A 20,470-nucleotide genomic window follows, 5' to 3' on the forward strand; every position below is an offset into this window, starting at 1 on the left:
GACAATATGGCTACCACCCAGGGAGCTTTTATGTCAGGTTGACAACAAATACCTGTCAAGAGAAAGAAGAAAAACAAAGAAAGAGACAATAACAGCAGATCTCGACACCAAGCATCAGAGAGAAGTGTGAAGAAAAGATGTGTATCTGTATCTGACTCCCAAGCAGGATGAGCCTACAGCAGAACCAAAGGCAGTGTTGTGGATACACACAAGCTTAAGATTAGAGCTCACTTTTTTAAGAACATTCATCTGAACAGCGCTGATATTTTACATGACAAACTTGGACTAGATCATAGATCAGCTGATGCCATTTGATAGCGCTCTGTTTTGGGTGATTTCCAGGGGAAACTTTGGATATTTCATAAAGGAGAGGAAAACAACCATATCTCCCAAGTCGATAGCTGAGTGGCTGCTTTGTGCCTGTGTGTCTGTCTGTAGTGGGCAGCAGGGATGAAGTTTGGCTGTTGAGCACACACAAACAGTTTTTGCAGTTTTTATGCGTGTTGCTTTTAACATAAGAATGTCAAATGGAGGTCCATGCCCCAACCAGGCCGTTTTCAATGCAAGAATAACCAAACATGCACGCAGACTGAACCACTACAAGAACTCATGCATTCCACTTCCAATCAAAGCCATAAGCAGTAACAAACAGCAAACTGTGATACTGTCTTCAATGTATAAGATTTAAAATTTTCAGTATCTGGCAGGCGTTCAATATAACTGTGTGGTCTTGAGGGTAAATTAAAACATTTATGTCTGAACATAAATGAATGTATTTTAACCTGGCTTAAAGTAATTTAGAACTAGTTCTCATTAAGGGTTTACTGGAACAACACTAATTATGGTAAATTAAGGATAACCCATTAAATATTCAGTTTTCTATGAAGAAATGTTTGTATAATCATCTCTATTATGATCACTGGAAATAAAGTGATTTAATTGGCCTCAAACAATAAAAGTTGTTTAGCACAGAAAGCAAAAAATAAATTAAATTAAATTAAAAAAAATTCCAGCTGAGAAAAAGTGTGGAAATCCTTCCCCCTAATGACTAGCATTACCCCTCTAGTTGAAATAAAATGAATGAGACGCTTCTCGTAGCCTTTGAGTTGCTCATGGAAAGATTGAACATCGTCATCAAACACTTGTTTGTGAAAAAAATGAATATAACAAGGATTTGCTTTTAATTGATCCAAGACTCTGCATGTGCCCGATATGTGAAGAGGTTCTTTGCTTCAGAGACACTGAATCCAGAAAATATTCCTTGTGGGAATTAGACTGGGGCAGAAGATATATTCTCGTATAAGCTACATCAGCTTTAGCTCCTTAAATTGCTTATTTGCTTTTTCTGCCCACACTGACAGCCGAGGGGTCTGGGCTAACAAAACAGTGCTTTCTCTCCTGCTCATGGCCTCACCCCTGCCTTGTTTCTGATGTCCTCTCAAACTGCACTTGTTCTCTGACAACAAACAAGCAGTCAACTCTCTTCTCTTCCTTTCAATTACGCTTCTATTCTGACACTCACCAGCCCAATAAATCCCTGTTAGCAGTGCAGAGGAGGAGAAGAGAAAACAGTAAATTGGAGACGCCGATCCCTGAGGGGATCATCTTGGCTCTGTGACAATGTTTAGGGTCAGCTTTTTGCATCCTGCATAATAATGGGCAAAGGATGAGAAAAGACTGAAAAGAGACTGATTAATCTGATTAGCCATGCATTCTTTGACCATCCACCCACGTTTAATGGTGCCGTCCACTCATACACACACATGGACCTGCTCAAAGGTTGTCTTGCCGGCCAGGAGATCCTCAGATAAGCTTGTTAAAGGGCAGAGTACCCACAGAGCAGAATTTACAGAGAAAATCATAATCTAAGAGACATGATGCTCCTCATCTTTTGACCTCGCAGTCTGTATCATCACAGTCACAAGTAAAAAAAACAAACAAAAACAAAAAAAACAAAAGCAATGTGCCCCCAAAGTGGCATGGCTGCTTTGGTATCAAATGTTGTGTGTGATTCAGCCTTTAATAAATAATGATTTACCACACACTCTATGTCTGGGTCTCTACATTCCCATCTATTAGATGAACAGCCACCACCTGCCTCACTGTGTGTGTGTGTGTGTGCAACCAAGTGTGTCTGCGAGGTTACTAGAGGAGACATACTTTCTGCAAAATACCTCTATTGATGGTAGTCAAGTCAATGGCATCCTTGCAATAGTCATCCACACAGTCAATTACCTCACAGAATGACGGGTTATCTTGCTGATGCTCTGAGCTGCAGCTGGCTGTTTGCCCAGAGCATCTACTAACCATAAATGTATTTTTGTTTTTTAGGGAATAAAAAGAATTCAGAAATTGAGCCCATCAGTAACTGGAAGCTAAAACAATGTGAGGGTTAAGAGAACTGCTTTAATCTAACTCTTTGAACAGATTAAAATCCAAAGTTAGCTTGTAAATATAGTTTAATTTTGTCATTTAGTGATGCCATGAGTTACCATCTTAGCATTCATATTTGATCATGACTGTGAGCTCTGACTGTTTTCTCAACAGGTCTGGTGGATAAAATTCCCTGGAGATTGTAATTCTAATCTGAATAAAGACAGATTGTTTTTTGCCTGCCGAAGTTGGCGTCCTTATTTCTTTTTGTATCCTGCTGATCCGTGAATAATGTTAAAGGTGGACTGAGGACTACTGCCATAATTTTTCCCCATTCATTGTAAAGCCTGTTAATTTCTACCTTTTCATTTGAATATTTTTTTTTCTTTAGCCACAGGCAGGAGCAAAATACTTAGCTAGAGATTTAATTACTTAATGTGACAGCTCAGCTCTGTCAAAACTGTCAGTCATTCAGGAAAGATTTAGCAACTAGAGCTTCCATATTTTAAAAGATGATGGAAATAGCTGCGGGTGTTCTGTCTGGTGAGGAAAACTGTCAAACTATTGTTCTGTAGATGGAAATCTAGAATCTGATTAAAGGGGAAATATATCTATTTCAAGCACATAGTGTTATTTTATAGCACAATGTTGCCTTAATTTGTTATAAAAATGTTGTATATACCAAAATTTGACTTTGCAATTTTATGTATAGCAATTAGCCTGCCTCTTTAAGAAGCTCTGCCTTCAACATGTGTTCACAACAATGTTTCTCCATTATGTTGTTTACAAACTTTCGTAGGAGTTCGAGAAGTAGTTTGTATGATGCACAGTTACAGCAAGTGATTGCTTATTGTTGATGAAGAAGCAGTGGAAGGATCTAGGGAGGGTTTCTCTGTGAGGCAGAAGCTTGGCTGGGGACTGCAGCTCCAAGGAGGAGCTTTGTGCAAATAGGCATCGCTTTTTTAGAGAAAGAGCTTAGGGTCCATCATGAGAGATTTAAGGATCTCTCAAACATGCATGAAAGAATCAAAGCAACCCTTTAAAAGACACGATTTATAAAGGGCAAACAAGGAATCTTGGGAACATTGTTTGCTTGAACTTTCTTGATATGGAAGCCAAAATGTATATGCTTCCCAGAAGAATCTGTCAGATATTATGTTTGTTCAGGCTGTCACTGTTCGCTGGTTTATCCTAAACTTGCATCAAAGAATATAGCTTAAAGTCAAAGGGTCTGATATATTGTCCAATAAATAAGTCTGACAGTTAACGTTACGTTATCTGAATTCTAATATCCTAAGAAACCACAGCACTGCTGTGTATCGGACTTTTTTTTATGACCGAAGATATAAAACTTTAAGTCAAGTCAGGTTTATCTGTGCACCACATTTCAGCAACCAGGCAGTTCACAGAGCGTTACATGGTGAAACCATAATACAATATCCAATTGTGAAAATATAAACATTACATTTTGTCAAAAGCTATCATAAAAATCATCCTCCAATATACATCCAATACATTGGTTAATGTTCCCGTTATTATGAATCAAAGTGAATTCTAAACAAATGTGTTTTTGGCCTTGATTTAAAGGAACTCTGTTTTGGCCGTTTTCTGGTCGTTTGTTCCAGATTAGAGGAGTATGAAAAACTGAATGCTGCTTCTCCATGTTGCATATGTAATCAATCAGTTTAGCCTTTTATCACATCTGATATGGTAGCATGTGTAAGTTTATCTTCAACTAATCCAAGCTACTTCAGAACTTTTTTTAACCTAACAAAAAAAAAAAACTGTGGCATAACAGCTCAAATTGTATGCAAGCCAAAAATTAACTGTATTCCTGACAGATTTATTTTTAAAATTATCCTTTTATTTTAACAGCATGTTAAATTTAACTAGATTGGAAATGAACATTTTGAAACAGTGCCAAGGAGGGCTTCCATCTTCAGAGAGCTCAAGATAAAAATATATATTTTACTACTAAATTTTTTATAACATAGAAATAAGACAGTTTTTTTTTTTTACTGATCTCATTTTTTTAATATCTGAAACAGTTTTCTTGATTAAAAATAAATAATTTTACATCCAAATCTGAGTATGGGCTGCTGCTACATGTGGCCAAGCCTGGGTTTCTGGATGCTTCTCTGAATCTAGACACAGAGTGCTGCTGCTAAAATAGCTTCACTGCAAATAGCATTTCTCTATGTGTAAACACCTTTAAAAAGGGGAATATTTAATAAAAGCACCGGACACGGTGCTTATGCTCCAGCGTATGCTATGATCTAAGTTAGCTTAAAACACACACAATGATATCAAAGTTGAAACAGCAGCATGGTAGCAACGGCGCTAAGAATGGAGCTAACAGAGCTAACAACGGAATTTGCTAACATTCGGAGCGTCAAAAAACCTCACAAGCTTTCTGAAAGTTAAACTCATTTACAACATACAGGCGTGTCTATATATACTCATAACTGAAGAAGGGGAATATTTTAATAAGAGAGCCGGACCCGGTGCTTCTGCTCCAGCGTATATTATTATCTAAGGAGGAAGTTCCGGTGTTCAGTATGGTAGCAACGGCGCTAACAATAGAGCTAACAGAGCTAACAACGGAATTTGCTAACATTCAGAGCGTCAAAAAAAAAACTCACAAGCTTTCTGAAAGTTAATAAACCCATTTACAACCTACGGCTGTGTTTATATATACTCATACCTCCAGAAGGGGAATATTTTTAATAAAAGAGCCAGACACGGTTCTTCTGTTCCAGCGTATATTATTATCTAAGTAGGAAGTTTCTGTGCTCTTCAATATAGCTAGCGCAAGCGTTAGACTCCCCCTGCTGGTTACATCTGATCATTACATCAGCTAGACATTAAAACCTTCAGCCCAAACTGCTGGCAAAACATTACAACCTCTTAACATCAAAAGAATAAATGTATCTCTGAAATAACCACATTTCAATCCATCACATACTCTCAATCTATCACATATGCCGGTGCTCTTTTCACATATATAAATAAGGTATCATGCTTGCATTTAGGGGAAGCCCATGCACATTTATTTTTACATATTTATGTATGTGAAATTACAGCCAGGGCAAATTGCTTAATCAGGATAAATGCTGCCTGCTGACAGCTGATGACAGTTTTGGTTATAGCAGAATGAAAGGGGGGGGGGGGATTTATTTGTTATGAAAAAATGTACAGAAGGTGGAGTTTATCTTTTATTATCTATTTATTTTTGCAGAATTAAAAAGTCTTATGATTTGAAATATTCCATGATACTTCGCATGTAGAGATGTGAATGACCAGAAGACAAATAAAATAACTCTCAAAAGAAGATCTTTATTAAAACTACAGTGTGCTGCAGTTGAATGCACGAGGGAAAATTAACAGGAGGAGGTTTGTGTGTGCAACAATATAGTATCTTTCTTATTCTGATATAACTTTGAGTTATTGAAGTACTGTATATTTATAGTCATTGTGACATGATTTAATACTTTTTCAATTCCAGTCTGTCAGTCAGTGTCTTTTTTTTATCTGTTGAATAGAGAGATGGATCATTTCACTGTCTTTAATAGTCCACAGTTGACCCTAATTCATTTAATAAGATGTTGTACTAAAATTGTGAGGACTGTTAACTAGAATTATAATTTTAAAAAGTGAGCAACAAAATATTTTTATCATGTTTTGTAACATCTGAACTTGATGGGTGTGTTTTATCCTGCAAGGTTTACATGCAACCTGCTTTATAAATACTGAGGAAAAAAAGGTGGGTGAGAAAACAGTTGCAAGAATGAAAGAAATTGTGCTGCTAATGATTGATGTGTCAGGACATTTGACAATATTTGCTGATTGATTAAAATAATTATTTTCGGACTACTTAGGAGCAGTCATGGATTATGCATTGAGGTATTGACCTCCATCCTGAGAGGTTTTGGCCATTATTATTAATTATTAGTAAAGAAAAGGGAAAAAATGTAATAATGATGTCAAGGTAAAGGGATATATATTTTTTAACTCTCAAAGTAACAGTGGAAATGTTGCGCTGTAATCAGTCAAAGTGTCATAAATAGTCAGACTACACCACAGAGAACAGTAAAGTTAGAGTAATTTTTGGTTTTATTTGTTTTCTCTTACTTTTTAACAAAGTTAAAGTCACTGTATGTGTTATTTGTTTATCCTCGTTTGCACAAATTCTCAGGACAACGGTTCATCTATCAACAGGGAAAAGCAACACTAGGTAAAGTAATGGAAAACACATTTTTATTAGCAAATATTTGAGTGAAATTAAATAGAAAACCATGAAAGGGTGACTTACTGGTCAGAAAATAAAAACAACAACAACAACAAAAAAAACAGACAATACAAATTCAGCCCATGTAAAACCACCCAGGAGATTGCAGCTAGCATGTGTTAATTGAGCTCTACGATAAATAAGCACGCATCAGATGAGATCTTCCCATACAGGCCTTGAGCAGCTCTGGGAGAATGATGAGAATTGACTGAGAGTCTCAATTTCCAATAGCAATCACAGTGTGACATCTCTTTCTCCAATTAGGACTGGAGAGGAGCAGAGACGAATCCGCCGGGAGCTGCTGTTGCTTTGAATAAGTTGTTGTCTGGTTTAATAGTCTCTTTCTTTGTAGTTTTGACCTGTAAATGATGCATGCACTCTTAAGCCCACGAACTCATTCTGCCAGCTGCTATTGTTTGCTTCTGAATGAATTACACACCACATGTGCTTTGCACTTAAACAACTTCTGCACGAGGCTGCCTTGAACTGTATATTACTTGGCTTCACGGAGAGTCGAAGAGATCCAGAAATGGTGAATTTTGTTTTGTGGAGTCAGAAGGTATTTTTTATAGCGAACGTGAATGCTAAAAATACTCAGAAAGATGATGATGTTAAAATGAAAGGTACCACAGGCTGCTCTGTCCTCGCATGGCAGCAGATACTGAACACGACCAAGTGGCCTTATGCATTTGGCTATCGTACAAGAAAAAAAGGAACTAAGTCGCATTAAAGTGTTTATGGCATGCATAGAGTGAAGAAACAATAAATTGGTGCTCAAGAAGATAAAAGGAGGTCACAGAGCACTGCTAGGATTATTAAACAGGGAGAAAATATTAGATTAAGTAAACTAAAATAAAGTTAATTTAATATTTTAAACATGCCACGGTGTTCTGTTGAGTTGAGACGGACAATGTTCTGCTTTAAAATCACATAGCACAGCATCAGACTTGTTGTGATGCCCGGTCTGAATGACCGCATTTCATCCAAATGATTCTTGAGTGGAACACTTTTGTCACCAGCTTGACTCAGTGTTGGTTTTGTGACTTAAATGACTATAAACCGCATGGATGTTTCAGTAAAACATTTTATTTTTTTTTCATCACCTGCAAGTGTATTGATTTCTTAATCCAGCCAAAGAGAATGGTTAAAACAACTTTTTAAAGTAAATGCCATAAATGCAAATAAAACTGTATTGACAGAGCTGTCTTTTAAAATAAGTCTATGTTCATAAAATACTTAAATACTCTCCTCTGATGTTGATGTGATTAGTCAGCTGCCTTACCGTTGTACCAGAGCTAATTGGCCAATAACACAAGTGTTTAAATAAGCACCTTCAAGACTGCTTTCTACATGATTAAACAACATGTTTCCAGTTGGGTGTTTATTATAAATTATGCATAAAATACATAAATTACTTAGATCACTGCTTTATTGTTCATTGTAAAAGGATGCATACAGGAATCTCTCCTGCGTTTGTTTTTGTAGAATACTTTAGAAGAAGAAAGGATGACAAACCAAAGATAATCAGAAAATAAGAAAGAGCTTTAAGAGAACATATGTTGTCATTTCAGAATATCAATGTCTTAGTTATTATGGGGGAAAGGGAGAAGTTACTGTGTAGATCAAGGAAAGTTATAATTGAAAATTCTGAAATTGCTGCAAAGCTCCATTGAACCTCTCTGTGACCAAAGACTAACTGGACTGTAACAAGAAAAGTGCACCTTTTATGCACTCGTGGCCTTTACTGGACGGTAGATAGAAAGGAGTTGATGTGGAGAGAGGAGACATGCAGCAAATGGCCTGAAGCTCAAACCTAGGATGACTGCTTTGAGGACGATAACCAATACACATGCATTAAACCTGGAATAATGGCTCTGATAAATGCATCAATCCAGAAAATAGGACAATTCTTAGTATTGTTGCTTATTTCAAAGACCAAGAACCAACAAGGAAAAGGCTCTGAAGGTTTCTTAGGAATATAAAAACAAAAAAAAGTATTAATTAATCCACCTGTCCAGTAAGCAATGTTGCAAAAAATGCAATATCGCAGAAGCATTTGTGATTACCATGAGTGATGAGACTTTTGCATCCCAGCAGAGGAGTTTTGACCAACTCCTCAAAGCAGAATAGTTTTAGTACTCAGCCACATTCAAGGGGTTTTGAGTTGTAATGGCCTTTTTAAGGGCATGCCACAGTCTTTTTTTTTTTTTTTTTTTTTTTTTGAGCCAGTCAGACTGAGACTCACTTGGGTACTCCAGTTCATTGTCCTGGTGTGTAACCCAACTGCACATTAGATAAAGTTTAAAACTGAAGACAACACATTCTCCTGCAGGATTTTCTACTACAGAGAAAAATTAATGGTTTTTGTCAATGAGAGCAAGTAATCCGTGCTGTGGAACAACAAAGCCACCTCTGATCGTCACAACCATGTTTTACTGTTTGCATGTTGTATTTTCTTTTTTTCTGATATGTTTTTTTCTTTTTTTTTCTTTTTTTTTTGCCAGATGTAAGGCGGTATGCATCTTCCAAAAAATCCAATTGCCTTGTCGTGTCAATATTTCCCTATTGTCTTTAAAGTCATCAAAATCAGACATGTTGAATGAGCTACATGAAAGGCTTATGAGTAGATTACCATCTCCAACCTCAAGCCTGGATTCTTTTATTATTATTATTATTATTATTTTTTGCTGATATTTATTTTTAAAAGTGAGCATATTTGACTGGAGTCCATAATTTGTCATAGAAAACAAGCAACTGTTGTCTTCTGCTGCACAAATTCACGAGCAGACATCAACAAATATAGGAGTTATGTGAAACAAAACCTAAAATGACTCGTCTAATTTCATGCATCATTTTGGATAAACACATTAACTTCCCACTTCCCCCTTACTCAGATCCATGTGCTACGGGCCTCGGCAAACCATCCCCACCTAATGCCTGTAATGTGATATAACAACAATTAACAATCAGACACCATGCAGCACATTAAATTTATGTCTCCGTCTGTGCCTCCTGCAGATGTTATGGTGCTGGGTGTCACTGGGAAATTTTATCACTGCTTGGGTAATGGAATCAGGGAACGAGGTGGGAGGGGTCAGAGAGATTGCGTTGCCAGGGCTTCCTGACAGACGAGCAGAGCATATCCTGAGCAAACCCCCCCCGCCCCCCTCTGCACCCTGAACCATATCCTCACTCACAAGTACTTTCTTTCAAATTACTAAATTACCAACCTTCATAATGGAGGAATGAAAGTGGTAGGAAAACCTGCCAGAGGCCACTGAAGTATATTTCAAATGACGAAGAGACCTTCTTTTGAGCGCATGCTTGTGAATCTCTATCCACATTTCACCTATAAAATATTATGGATCTGCAACAGAAAAACAGCAAAATTGCAATGAGAATAAAAGCAGTGGTTAGACATCAGTTTGTGATGTGGTTTCGATTCAAGTTCTAATGCATTTGAGGGACTTCTTTAGAAAAAATTCTTTAGAATCATAAATTAGTGTCTGTTAAACAACAGACAAAAACAACCAATTAAAAAAAATAAAAATACTTTACGAAATAATAAATATATCTTTATTAGATTATTTCTTCAGAAAAAAAATTCAAATAACATATTAAGTTGCCAGTTTTTCTCAGCAAAAACCTGTTCTCATGTTCTGGATCTCTGCTACTATCTGAGGAATGTTGTAGGTAGTTTCTGACGTTTAGTTTTTTTTACCGTTTTTTGTTTTTTTAATAACTCAAATCAACAGCTTGGTTTTACTCTGAAGGTTTTCATTATCTAACTTTAACTAAACAAGATAATTAAAATACTCTATTTCTAACACAAAACCTTTGCTCATGCCACTCCGCACTCACATCTCAGAATCAATAATAATAAAACTTTGTGGCAGACATCCAAAGTCTGTACCTCCTTTTTGGGATTCTGACAATTACAACGTTCTGCCTCTTCGGATGTCTCAGTTATTAGTTACAACCTTCTTTGTGCATTGTATTATGAAAAATGGGGGTAATAAAATATTTAGCTTACGAAGACAAAGTCTATTGAAATGCAAGAAAGACCCCAATCCATTTTTCCCCAAAAACATTTATCTTCACTCTTTTCTAAGCCTGACAAACAAACGTTGGGACTGATGAGTATATTATTAAGTATCCTGTATATTTTCACACATTTTCTTTCTACACAAGAACACAATAGCTAAATAAAACCAAAACTAATTTGAGATCATCGTGAGGGGCGGAAGGTCTTAAACCAAATGGTCTTCCTTGCTGGTTACTAATCTTCATTCTTACTTGCAATTTGTCTCTTGCAAAGTGTCAGTCTTGTGATCTTTATGTCTCATTCATTTTCAGCATATCCACATTTGAAACAATGAGGAAAAGGACTTCTAAGACATCCTGGACTCTAATCTGATTGAAACCAATGAGCGTGTTGCCAAAAGATTTTATTATGTCTTGGCAATAATGGAGGGCCATAAATGGTAGCGGTTCTGAAAGGCTGAAAATTTTGCTGGGGTGATTACTGCTGTCTTATTATTCATGACCTGCAGTCAATTTTTGAGTCTGTGTTCATGCAGCTGAAGGCAGAGAATATGTCACTGTCAACACATGTATTTGGTAACCAGTTATAGAAAGGGGGTGGGGTGGGGAGAGACTACATATTTTTTTTAACATTACAGTTCTTAATATTAAAAAAATACTACTCAAGTCATGAGTTTTCTGACATTTAGGTTGGAGCCTGTGGAATTTTCTCAAGGTCAGTTTGGACATTGTCTTACACACTAAAATATATCTAACATGTTTCTGTGGTTGACAGAATAGAGACGATAACAGACATTGAGAAAAAGGAAACAGTTCCAGAGAAGAACATGGTACAAATAAATCATATTTTATTCATCTAAATCCGAGTAAAAGATGTAACATTGAGACTATTTAACGCATCAAAATTTCTGTCTCGGTTTTCTGAGTGTCAGTGCTGTGTTTACACAACTGATAATGATATAATCATTGGGAAAGAAAAAGTCAGTGGGATTGTCTGGCACTGTGGAGAATTAGTTGGGAATTTACATTGCAGACTGGTAATACTTTATTTACCTGATAAACATCAGAACAAAGAAATATTACGATTTTCATCAACTTTGTATTTCTGGACCTCTTTTATTCATTATAAGCCAGGTCAGCATTTAATGATCGAGAAAAGAGCCAAATGCTTCAATCTTAGTTACTGATTATAAATACCTGCCTGATGAGGCTTAGGTTTTAAAAATAGTGGACAAATCCAGAACTGGCAATCTGAATGCAGTGCTTTTCAGATTTTAATCTGTATAAAACGAAGTATCATTTTACGTTTTATTTTACGTGTATGAGTATTTTGGCTTGCTTTGTCAGAAAAAAGTAATGGTTGTTACATGACAAATTGAAAAAGCTCAAGTAGTGTTAATGTTGGCATTGTATTAATTCTACCTAATGTGGAAAATATTTAGGAAACATGTGCATTTAACAGATAACGCTGGTGTTTGTTATCCTTAAGTGCAACTGCACGAGTAGTTCATAATGACAACACTCACCCACACAGATTCTTTTCAGAAGAAAAAGCTCATAATGGATTTGAGTATTCCGATTCTATTTTTTAGCTCCTGAAAAATGTCTGCAAGCCGTTTCTCTGGCAAGCATAAATCTCCAGTTCAGACTGGCTTCTGCATCAGGTGCATTTCTCTGCTGCCTGTGAATAACATTTCTGTCCAACCTTGAGGAAAAGTATTCAAAGGTTTAAGTTAAAGATCTATCATCTGAGATCACAAAATATGTTTTCTGCAAAAGAGAAAGTGACTTGGAAACATGATGTGTGCTGTCTGCAGCTGCTGTCATTGCTCTTGAGAAGCAAATGCCCCAGCTGTTTTTTTTGTTTTTGGTTTTTTTGTCCAAGTGCAGGACAGTGACTCAGCTGGGAGAAAAAGCATCCAGCTGTGCACAGGCACAGGTTTGAAATGAACAGAAACACAGAAAACGATTGAGTCGTTTTCTTGTAATGCACTGAAACAGTGTTCTCAGTTGAAAGATTATTCCCACTAAATAATATATATATGTAATCACAAATGAGTAACCCATGAAATGTTTTCCTGCAGATCATAACAAATCTATAAATATCCAAAGTCTGCAATTACTCATCACACACTTTCATGCAAGTGAAAATGTTTTAAATGTGTTGCATAACTGCCGCCATTTCATTCTTACTGCCTACAGACAAACCAATGTCCAAATTTAGTACATGAACAGAACTTCCAAACAGAAAAAAAATATATTGTGAAGTAAAATGAAGTGAAGTTGTATGGGAACGTATTGAGACTTCCACTTTGAATGTATTTCATGTTCTTCAATGTTATTTAACAAACAGGGACATAGTTTTTGGGAAAAAGTGCACACACTAATGTGGGATGGCATCCACTTTCTCAATTAGCTCTGTTGCAAGTCACCTATTGTTGTGTTAACTTCAGACAGCATAGATGATATTCCATTGGCACCGTCTCTCAGACTGAAAGTATAGGATTACCTCTGGCTGCTGAATCTTGATATCCCTCTGCACTGAAATTACCTTTTGTTGGGATAAAAAAAAAGAAATGATACAGAAGAAATTAAAAACATGAAACAGTGGTGAAAAGTAGTGGCTTTCCAGAGGGCTACAGCAAACAATAACTCCTCCTCAAAAAAGAAAATGATGTTGGCGACAATATTAGGTGCAATGACTTGCTTTGGAGATTAAATTTTGAAGAATGAATGACACAGGAATATTAAAATGAATAGAGCCATCTACCACGAGATAAAATATATAGTGTTGCTGGCTTCTGGATGAAATGCGAGACCGTTAACCTCACAGTGGTGAAAACAATGAGTACAAAAAAAGCACAGACACAAATAAAAGACGGAAAAAAAAAAACAATTGCAGTTTTCTATGAAGACCACAAAGTTCATTTCAGAGCTTAAGTCTTAAATCACCAGTCAATATAGTGGCTGATTGTGTGGTTGCTTGTCAGTCTATCAGCTTAAAAAACATAGACATTTTAATGAAACTAATACATTCAAGTAAAACTTACCTGTGTGGGTTTTTTTTTAATGATTTATTCTCAGATATCACAAAGTGAGACATGCGCAGTAATTCAAGTCAAGTAATAAATCGAAACATTTATTCAAAACTCTGCTTTCCTAGAGGCCTGTTCTAGGAACAGATACATGCACTGCTAAACCTAATGCATTATCAAGCATATATGTAATAATTATTATACTGGATTTTCACCAATTCGTGATCTGTTAATCATATTTTAATACATCAACCTGTCCAGTGACTTCAGGTGGAAATTAGCATTTTTTGCTGTAACCTGTTACCGTGCACCTCTCCTCAATGAAATGTTGTACAGTGCATTGTCTCTTTGTAAATAAACAGTAAACGGTATTGAAAAGCAAGATGGCTATGCAACAGTGCGTTCGAAGAATTAGTCACAACTGAGAGAACTGATTCAAATCTGCTCATAAGACATTGTGAACTTCATCTGAAAATTCAACCGTGCAGCAAATTTATTTTGTAAATAAAATGAAGCTGAATTTATTTCAGATTTGAAATTTTGAGTGGATCTGATTCAAGACAGGAATTTCTTGCTCCATCCATCTCTGTCATCCATCACTGTTCCTAACTTCAATACAAATCCAAGACGTCTTCATTAAAGTCAGATTCTATCACTTCTGTTGAAGTCAGCCAGCAGCCGAGGAGAAGTGTGTAGTCAGCTTGTTCCTTAAAGGTCACAAGGAGGGAAAAAGTCAATCAGACAGTAATGGCTGTATTGGGATTGAGTCTTTCACCATTGCAGCTAATTTCCTCTTAAACCTGACCAAATGTCAGCAGCAGGCCTGTTTGAAGTCCCTGTAGAATACTGTCAGTTTTTGGTGGTTGAAATGGTAATGGATGATACTGGAGTCATTAGCTATGGTATGAAGGAGGATTATGTCTTATATGTCTCCTGATATAAGAGAAACTCTCAAAGAATATTAAACTGGAAGTGCAATCAGAGAGCACAGAGCCCCTCCACTGTCCTTGCTCTTCTTCACAGTTTAAATATTCCAACTCACCAACAAGATTTAAAAAGAAAAAAAAAATCAGGGCGGTTCGTTTTCCTGGAGCTTGCTGACTCACAGTCACTCTAGAGTTATCATGTAATGCAGTGTTTTTCAACCACTGTGCCGCGGCACACTAGTGTACCGTGAGTGATCGTCAGGTGTGCCGTGGAAATTATCCAATTTCAACTACCGTATATTCTGGATTATAAACAGCTACTTTTTTCCTACACTTTGAACCATGCGACTTTTCTGTGGATTTTTCTTCAACCACCAGGGGGCTCTTTAGCAGGAAGTGAATCATTGGAAGTCAAAATTGGAAATCAAATGAGAACACGCTAATTTTCATTTGGAACAAGCACATGCTAGCAGCAGGCACGACGGAGAAATGTTTTCAAACTCATATGATGCAGCTTCTAAGTTGAGGAGTGTCGATCTGGCAGTACAGGAGGGAAATAAAGCCGCTGCACGTAAACTCGGTGTGAACAAAACCGGATTTGGAGACAGAGAACTGCGTCTTTAATATATCCAGCAGTTATTAGGACGCAGCCCTCTGCTGCCCTCTGCTGGGTCCTTATGGGAAACCGAGAGTGGCAGAGATACCAGCGGCTTAGACATATACGTTAATGTCTATGACCAGCGGCCTGTAGCCCGGTGCGGCTGATATAGTTTCCGGGGGATTCAAAAAATTTGAAGGTACGGTTTATAGTATGGTGTGCTCATAGTCCGGAAAATACGGTAATTGGTCTTAAAAGATTTTTTGAAAAAGAATTGATTATCTGCAAATATGTATGAATGTTACTACATTCATGCATCACACACGACAGTGTTGTGGCACTGTTCTGGTGTATTTTTGAAGTGGACATGTTAAGTGCAATTTGAAAAAAGAATTGTAAAATATGATAAAAAATTAATTTTGTGTTTATTTGATTCCTATTCAAGACACTTTGATAAGAATCACTATATATGTAATATAGGCGGCTACAGAGCATCTTTGTTTACATTTTTGGTTGGTGGTGTGCCTCTGGATTTTTTCAATTAAAACAATGTACCTTGGCTCAAAAAAGGTACATTTTTATACCTTTTTTGAGGTACAAAAAAGGTACATTTTTGTACCTTTTTTGGTACATGCCAAAAAAGGTCATGTACCTTTTTTGCATCACCATCATGCATCATGATGGTGATGCATGATCACCATCATGCATCATAATGCATGATGGTGATCTATGATGTAGCAAATTTTGGAGGATTTTTTTTTTTTTTTCGATCAAAATAGTTAATTGTGGGCAAAGTGATTTTTCCCTATGCATTTCCATGCTATTACTTCTAAGGGTTGCTGTAGGTACACATCCCACATATTTAAAGCTGTTGCAATGATTTGCAGCTGTGTTTCTGGAAACTTAATGGAAATTTAATTTCCCCTGCCTGTCCATTACTTATGGAGAATTTATAGCTCTTTAGCATCCACGGGCATTCAGTTGTTTGCATAACTTTATCAGAAGCTGTGCCTGAGCTGCCCACTCATTTACTGTATAAAGCAGTACAGTGAGTCAGCCATCATGTATAAAAGGTTTATTGTCTTTTTTTTAATTCACTGTAGAGTGTGCTAAGAATTCATCACACGGTACATTAAAAGAAGGTATATAAAAAAGTTTAGAAAGCAGCACTGCCAACATTTCTAAAAATCCTAGAATTATCTTACGTTTGAATCTTATTAATTAAATACAGAGCAACACTGATTACATCAGTAAAGCCTGCTCCCTATTTTTAGGTCAGGGAAAAGCACGATTGGTAGTAGAATCTAATTCATCCTCAAGCTGTCTGTCACAGTTTTGCACAAAATTGTTCATATAATAGAGAGATTTCAATGTAATATTATTCCATTCAGAACAGAAAATGAGGAAGGAAATGATGATAAAACAATGAAAAATGACTATCATTTCTGAAAAACAAATGTATCTAATTTGTTTACTTAAAAATGTTTAATACTTAAAATTGTAGTGCAAAATATAGTAATGGTATGAAGAAAGCACACCCTTAATAAAATTTAGGCTTTAATCATAAAAATTATCTGGTCTGTTCCAAGTTCTGCTTTGCCTTCATTTATTAAACTATCATAAAGACTAAATTAAATAGCTTGTAAAGAATTAGTTCCATCTTTAAAAATGTAAGTATTTTAAAAACAAGTTTAACCAAATAACTCAAAATGGGTGTGGTTTTTTTTTTCCCAGTTTTTTTTCTTCTTCTTCTTCTTACCAAGACTGCTGCGACAGCAAAACAGATTTATGTCAAGAAATTGCACAAAAACAAAAGAAGCTGATTACATGTTTTCACAAGGAAAAACAGACATTTATGTCATTCGATTGGATGTAAATTCTAGTGTATCTTACCTACATGTATTGAGAACAAAACTGGAAATACTCCTCACATAATTTTGAATGAATTCAGTGTTTCAGATGCAATCATGCTTCGTTCTCACAGAATGATCCTCACCAGCGCCTCCTCCACTCAGCTGCTACAGACTAGCAGCAGCAGCAGCAATTAGCAAACACCTGGTGGAACTGTGGCAGAGTGTCAGAAAGAGCAGAAACTTCTCAAAGAGACAGAGCTCAATTCCAAAGTCAAATCTCTTTTAATTTATGCTTGATATACACAGAATGTAGTTTTCCAGCTTTGGAAAGCCTGCATGTATTGAGGTTAGTTGTGAAAGTGAGACAGACAGGATAGGTAGGTAACAGGTGTGCTAACTACCAAATCCATAATTCAGCCCCAAACCACATAAATTTTGTTAAAGATCATGTTTACAATAAACTGTTCCTTCTTCTCCAATACTTAGCATAACAATAGCCTGTTGTACAGTATGTCTGAACTGTTTCAGAACGAATGATGAAATTAGCCGTCATTGTAGCTTCACAATGCATCACATCGAAATGTACACATAATGCATTATTGAAATCAGACAGCAGTTTTCCACATCTGCGTCCTTTATGAGCTTATCAAATGACGACCATATTCTTCGCTTCAAGTGGGTGTAATGGGGACGATGTAATTACAGACATGCTTTCACAGAGCTGAGTGCTCATGAGATTTAATAAGAATAAGTGAACTTATCACAACACTGTACAAGACCAGCTCGGACTAGAAAACAGCCAGTAATGCACCAGACGGTGGGTGAAAATGATCTACTGCTTACTTTCAGCATTGTTACCTGTGACTGCTTTTACTGTACATGTGAGATCATTGTTTACTTTCATCCTCTGTGTTTACAAGAAAGTAAAATCAGCGGTTTTTCCCACTCCTATTGAGTGAAAGTGGCACCGGTGTGTCTGAGGACGAGCGAAAAAGACTGCGGTCTAAAAACGAAGGGCACAGAGAGAATCCTGAGACAAAGCATTTAACAAGGCAGTGTTCAATACGCAGATGGTGTGTATTGCTGATTGAAGCCAATCAAGGCAGATAGAATGGCAGGCTTTCTTGTTTGTCGAGCCCTAAGAAGATTACTAACCACCGGCCACTGCATCTTATCCCTCAAATCCCCCTCTAACACCAGGCAGCCTCCTGCAAATACAGATCTCATGCTCCTTGTTGCCACCCGATTCTGGCACCGTTCTTCAGCCGGGGTGTCAGAATATAATCAAGACAGCATTAAACACAAAGAGGAGGAAAGGCAGTAACAACCGAGACAAAGTGAGGACTTCGCAAAGCCTGAGGGAGGATTAAAAGATTACTAATAAAACTGTGGTCTAGTAAAAGAGTGAAAAGCATCTAAGATCTACGCTTCTTTTGAGGTACTGTTAAAATGATAAAAGGGGATATTTCAGTCTAACTCGGTTAACACAGGGCTGTCTAAATATATCTGCACCCTTATAAATGTTTTGGCTTTTTTTTTCCAGCTCAGACAAAATTGAATGTCAAAGATAGCCAGAGTAAATAAAAAGAAGCTTTAGAAATTATGATTTCATTTATTACAGAAAGTAGCCAGAAAGTAGCTATGACAACCAAACCTGGTTTTGTGTGAAGAGGTAATGATACTCCCCTGTAAAATCATGAATTTATTGTGATTAAACATGTTTCACAATCCATACTCAGATTTACCATAACAGTACAACAAAAAAAAATCCCTTTATGAGAACCTGGCAACACGAAGTAGAATAAAAGGTCTCAAAATCCTTTCTTTATTAAAAGAAATTCAAGTAGAAGTGAAAAACAAGGTCATTTACATCTGTGAGTCTGGAAGATGACGCAAAACCATAAACATGAAACAGAGGTTGTGTCCAGGAGTAGCTGACCAACCAAAATTACTCCAAGAGTGCATCAACAACTCATCCAGGATGTCATAAAACAGCCTAGAACCACAGCAGGTCTCTCTTACAGCCTCTTTCTGATTCACAGAAAGACTGGGCAAAGTTATAAGGGGGGAAAAAAAGAAAAATTAATATCTGTCTTACATTTGCCAAAAACAAAACACCTTGAAGATCCCAAGAAGTTTGGGAAAATGTTCTGTGGACCATTTAGAAAGAACTGTTTGTAGGGTGTGTGTCCCGTCATATCTGGTGTAAAAGAAAAGCAGAATTTCAGAAATTTTACCTGAAATTAAACGTGGTTGTGGTGGTGTGAGAACCTGAGGCTATCTTGGGACTTCACAATTCTGTAAAATCATCCAGAAATGACCGGAAGTCACAGTTATCAATTTATAACCATCATGCTCATTGCATCACAACGATCTATATGACACCTGTAGGTCCATCTGCTTACTGGTGACAGAGGAGACATTACGCAACAACCACATCATAAGCCATTAATGTTAAAAAAATACTCTGCAACATGCCTGAATTAACACAGTTCTACTAAGAATGGTGTAGAACCATCTCAGGGAGATAAATGACCGATTGCCACTTAATGCAAATACATGATGGCAGTTGCTGAGGCCATGGATGAGATGTTAGGTTTATGGAGCATCTACTTTTGTACAATGAGCCAGACTGGTTTGAAAAGTATTTTTCATTAAATACATAAAAAATATATATAATTTGAACACTGCATTTAATGTATTTGATGATTTGAAGCACTTCAGTGTAGCAGAAATAAATCGATGATTCTTTTAGATATCCATGTATGTGCACAAAAATGAGCCTGAATGGCTCATCAGAGGACATTAATTGTACATTTCAAGTTCATTTTTACAGATACATTGGGTAACTATGCAGACAACCTGGGCTTCATTAAGCCATCCAAAGTGCTACAGGCTGATAACCTCCATGCCACGCTGCATGAATACATTAATTATTTTAACAGGAGCCCTAATCACAATTTCAGTGCATCGACTGTTCAACGCTTTTCAACAGACTTGACATTTCTGTACTATTAATTCTTCTCCAAGTTGAATCTCGGCTTTTTGCTGCCTAATCTTTTGAAAATTAATGGAAATAAAAATCTGAAGAATATAAAACTGTGTAATGTGTCAATAGTTTGTTTCAATTTTCATTAATAAATTAACATCTCTTAAATTAACATTCAGTGATCTGCACCTGTGTTCAGCTTTTCGTCACATAGGTTCTACATTTTGACAGTCTCAATAACCAAAATAGTTATGCAATATATATATTTTTTTATTACATTGATCTGAATTCATATTTTTCAGATTCTATTTTGTTAGAAAAAATTAAAAGAGACTGGCAACTTATCCAACTGAGACGTTAGATG

Source organism: Poecilia formosa, unplaced genomic scaffold, assembly GCF_000485575.1.
Source record: "Poecilia formosa unplaced genomic scaffold, Poecilia_formosa-5.1.2 Scaffold102, whole genome shotgun sequence".
In the NCBI taxonomy this organism is placed as follows: Eukaryota; Metazoa; Chordata; class Actinopteri; order Cyprinodontiformes; family Poeciliidae; genus Poecilia; species Poecilia formosa.